Below are 5,402 nucleotides of genomic sequence, written 5' to 3'. Positions count from 1 at the left end.
GCTAATTTTTATATTTTTAGTAGAGACGAGGTTTCACCTTGTTGACCAGGATGGTCTCAATCTCTTGACCTCGTCATCCACCCGCCTCGGCCTCCCAAAGTGCTGGGATTATAGGCGTGAGCCACTGTGCCCGGCCAAGACCAAAGTTTTATCTTTACTCAGTTCTGCCCCCCTACAAATTGGGAGGCTAGGGTTTTTAAAGATAATTTGATGAGCAGGAGGCTGGAAAATGGGGAATGCTGATTGGTTGCGAATAGGATGATATCAGAGAGATTCTAAGCTGTCTTCCTGCACTGAGTCAGTTCTTAGCTAGGGACCACAGGAGCAGGCGAGCCAGTTTATTGGTCTGTGTGATGCCAGCTAATCCATCAGAATGAAGGATCTCAAAAATACCTCTAACACCAATCTTGGGTCTTAGAACAGTAATATTACCCACAGGAGCAAGTGGGAAGATTAGGAATCTTGTGTCCTCTGGCTGCATATTTCCTAAACCATAATTTCTAATATGTGGCTAATTTGTTAGGTTTTTTTTTTTTTCCCCCTGAGATGGAGTCTTGCTCTTGTTGCCCAGGCTGCAGTGCAATGGTGTGATCTCAGCTCACTGCAACCTCCGCTTCCTGAGTTCAAGTGATTCTCCTGCCTCAGCCTCCTGAGTAGCTAAGATTACAGGTGCCTGCCACCACACCCGGCTAATTTTTGTATTTTTAGTAGAGACAGGGTTTCACCATGTTGATCAGGCTGGTCTTTAACTCCTGACCTTGTGATCCACCCGCCTCTGTCTCCCAAAGTGCTGGGATTACAGGTGTGAGCCACCTCACCCGGCAATTTGTTAGTTTTATAAAGGAAAACTAACAAATTGGTCTGGTTCGGAACCAAGCAAGCAGACAATTTCTTTTGGGAATTGGCAGCTATCACTTGTGTTTTAAAGCTAAACTAAACAACTCGAAATGTTACTAAGACCTATGCCCAGGAATGAACAAGGGTATCTTGTAGGCTAAAGGCAAAATGGAGTCTCTTAGGTTCTCTTTCACTGTCATAATTTTCTCACTGTTACAATTCTTGCAAAGGGGTTTTCAGATGTGGAGTCATAATTTTAGCTCCTGGCAGCAATTATGTGGGAATTCATATACAGCAACTAAATCAGTGGAGCAGGATAATTGGTTGAAGGGTTTACAAACTGCTACATCAGGTAGAAGTGTCGCTCCTTATTGATTTAACTAAAAGCACTATTTCCTAAGCCATGGACACTTGAGTATAGCAATATGTGATCCAAAGAAGTTCCCACTCTGCTACTCTCTAGTGAAGTCCTGCCAGGCACCTTACTACTTCCACTGCCACTTTTTCCTCCTCCAAATGTGGCTAAGCAATTATTTTCCTTATGGAAAACTCCAAAGATGGGAAGATGGCTAGGCACGGGGCCACTCTGAGAGAAAGCAGATTTAGTTATACTTTTTGCAAAGGTGACTTCAGATATGGAATCATAATTTTAGCTGCTGGAAGCAATTGTGTTGGAATTCACATAAGACACTAAATGACTCAAAAAGGACAATTGGTTGACGATTTATTAATTGTTCCTTCAAGTGGAAAAGTCTTGCCCTATTGATTTAATTGACAGCACTATTTCCTCAGCCATGGAGACTAAGTACAGCAACATGTGATCTAAAGAACTGTCCACTCATGGCCAGGTGTGGTAGCTCACGCCTGTAATCACAGCACTTTAGGAGGCCAAGGCAGGTGGATCACTTGAGGTTAGGAGTTCAAGACCAGGATGGCCAACACGGCAAAACTCCATGTCTACTAAAAATATGAAAATTAGCTGAGCGTGGTGGTGCCCACCTGTAATCCCAGCTACTCGGGAGGGTGAGGCAGGAGAATCGCTTGAACCTGGAAGGTGGAGGCTGCAGTGAGCTGAGATTGCGCCACTGCCCTCCAGCCTGGGCAACAAGAGTGAGACTGTCTCAAAAAAACAAAACAAAACAAAAAACTTTGTTCTCTGCTGCTTCCCTCTGGTAATGTTCTGCCAAGTACGTTAGTACGTCCACTGACACTTTTTCCTCCTGCAAAGGTAACTGAGCAATTGCTATTTCCCTTATGGAAAACGGAGTATAAATTGGAACATATCTAGGCCAATGGAGTCATTCAGAGTCAACAAATGTTATACAGCATATTTTATTTTCAGTAGCTTAATTTTCACTTCAATTTTTTTTTTTTTTTTAGAGACAAGGTCTCACTCTCATCCAGGCTGGAGTACATTTGTGTGATCTCAGCTCACTGCAACCTCCACCTCCTGGGTTCAAGAAATCCTCCCACCTCAGCCTCTTGAGTAGCTGGGACCACAGGCGCATGCCACCATGCCTGGCTAATTTTTGTTATTTTGTAGAGACAAATTTTCACTGTGTTGCCCTGGCTGGTCTTAAACTCCTGGGCTCCAGCGATCCGCTTACCTTGACCTCCCACAAAGTGCTGCGATTGATTACAGGCATGAGCTACTACGCCTGGCCCTCATTTCTACTTTTTGATTATTTTAAGATTTTGTTTGTTTGTTTATTAGAGACAGGGTTTCAACCGTGTTGCCCAAGCTGGTCTCAAACCCCTGAGCTCAGGCAATCCACCCACCTTGGCCTCCCAAAGTGCTGGGATTACAGGCGTGAGACACCACATTCAGCCCTCATTTCTACTTTTTGATTATTTTAAGATTTTGTTTGTTTGTTTATTAGAGACAGGGTTTCAACCGTGTTGCCCAAGCTGGTCTCAAACCCCTGAGCTCAGGCAATCCACCCACCTTGGCCTCCCAAAGTGCTGGGATCATAAGCGTGAGCCATTAATCCAGCAACTCAAGAGGCTGAGGCAGGAGAATCACTTGAACCCAGGGGGCAGAGGTTGCAGTGAGCGGAGATCCCGTCACCTCACTCTAGCCTTGGCAACAGAGCAAGACACAGTCTTAGCTTACTGCAATCTCTGCCTCCTTGGTTCAAGCAATTCTTCTGCCTCAGCCTCCTAAGTAGCTGAGACTACAGGCGCACGCCACCATGTCCAGCTAATTTTTATATTTTTTAGTCAAGACGGGGTTTCACCATGTTGACCAGGCTGGTCTTGAACTCCTGACCTCAGGTGATCCACCCACCTCGGCCTCCCAAAGTTCTAGGATTACAGGCGTGAGCCACCGCACCCGGCGTTTCCCATAAATTTCTAATACAGAGGTAGACACAAGGTTTCTGCAAAATGAACAAGTCATGTCCTTTCCTTAGAGTGTCCCACAGCCCTTGCCTGGACAGGCAAATTCTGAAGCTTTTTTGTCTTGCAACAATTTTTGACCTGGACATCACCATTAAAGTGGTACTTGGCCTTTGAATTTCTGTCTTATCCTTGCGAAGTTTTTTCTTTTCTTTTTTTTTTTCCTTTTCCACCTACACAGTGTGCTGCACAGGTTTTTAATGATATTCCCAAACACAAATCATGAGATGAGTGTGCCATGTTGAGTAAGAAATTGTTTCCAATTCAAAAAGGTAGAGCCTTTCTCACTGGACTCCTCCAAAGGCAAGCACCGGTCTGGAAAAAGAATAAAGTGGCACTTAGCAGCCTGGGAGCTGCAGCACATCCACCGCTCTCAGCAAGAATGATGCTATGACCTCACTGAGTACTCAACATATGGGGAAGAGGGATGGGTTTACCTCTGCTGGAGCAGTTCTTAGCCCCAGAGTGCCAGTGGCAGTAGAAAAGTAATTTTATGAAAGCCTAAAGCAGCACTACCTCCCACAAGACAAAGCAGCAGAGGTGAAATTAACTCAAGGCTGCAGAGCAAAGCCCCCTACAGAAGAGAGGCCACTGGGGGTTTGAGGGCTCTCCTTAAGATAAAGCTGCGACCTTCAATTTAAAGGCCAGGGGAGGCCGGGTGTGCTGGCTCACACCTGTATTCAGGAGTTCTAGACCAGCCTGACCAACATAGTGAAATCCTGTCTCTACTTAAAATACAAAACATTAGCTGGGTGTGGTGGCGGGCGCCTGTAATCCCAGCTATTCAGGAGACTGAGGCAGAGAATTGCTTGAACCAGGGAGGCAGAGGTTGTAGTGAGCAAAGATTGCACCACTGCACTCCAGCCTGGGTGAGAGCGAGACTCTGTCTCAAAAAAAAAAAAGAATTCCACATACCAAACTAGTCCCAGAAATAAATATGTAACTTATTAAACAATAAAATAATAGCTTAACAATAGCCAAAAAAGTTAAAAATTCAGAAATATTTGCTTTCCCTATGAAAACTAAGGATAGCCAGGCATGGTGGCTCTTGCCTATAATTCCACCATTTTGAGAGGCCAAGGCAGGAGGACTGTTTGAACCCAGGAGTTCCAGAGCACTGTGGACAACATAGGGAGACCAGGTCTCTATAAAAAATTAAGAAATTAGATAGATGTGGGGCTGGGCATGGTGGCTCACGCCTGTAATCTCAGCACTTTCGGAGGCTGAGGGGGGTGGATCACAAGGTCAGGAGTTCAAGATCAGCCTGGACAAGATGATGAAACCCTGTCTCTACTAATCCTAGCTACTCGGGAGGCAGGGAATCTTTTGAACTCAGGAGGCAGAGGTTGTAGTGAGCCAAGTTCTCACCACTGCACTCCAACCTGGGAGACAGAGCAAGACTGGGTCTCAAAAAAAAAAAAATTAGATGGGTGTGGTGGCTTACACTTGTAGTCCCATGGACCTGGGACATGTAGGCTGCAGTGAGCAGTGATCAAGGCACTGCACTCCAACCTGAGTGACAGATGGAGACTGTCTCGAACAAAACAAACTAAGCAAAAAAACTTAAGGATAGCACCCTCAAATTTGTCCCTAAGTTGTCATTCAAAGCCTTGGACCCCCACTGAAGGAATTCCCTAGTACAGACACTAGATAAAACAGAAGTGACGACTGCATTCTAATTTTCCGCCTTTGTTCTATGTTTCTTCTGAAGGGCTTGTAAAAAAATCACTTCCTCTATCCAGGAACATTTTTCTACTGACCCCCAAATTTCAAGCAAAGCTTTTCTTCCCTAACCAATTGCAAATCATAAAATCTTTAAGCCCCAGCTTTGAAATATCCCACGCTTCCAAGCCTAAACCAATAAATAAACTGTCTTGATTTTTAATTTTGCCCGTAGCATCTGCATTCCTAAAATTTACCCCAGCTTCTAAAAATCTCTGCCTGAAATCTAGTGGGGGAGGTGAGGATTTAAGACTTTATATCTGTGTGGCCCTCAGTGATTGGGTCCCTGCAATAAAAGCCTTTTTCACATCACTTCAAACCCCAGTGTAAACGCCAGGTTTTCCAGGACAAGGCAACTCCATCATAGTTCTGTCCTCAACCCCTGGGGCTCTGGTTGGCTGGAAATAGGCCTTCTCCCACATCTTTCTCACTTTCATGTAGGAAAG

Source organism: Cebus imitator, unplaced genomic scaffold (genome assembly GCF_001604975.1).
Source record: "Cebus imitator isolate Cc_AM_T3 unplaced genomic scaffold, Cebus_imitator-1.0 Scaffold234, whole genome shotgun sequence".
Classification (NCBI taxonomy): Eukaryota; Metazoa; Chordata; class Mammalia; order Primates; family Cebidae; genus Cebus; species Cebus imitator.
Note: the sequence above shows the minus strand (reverse complement) of the source record.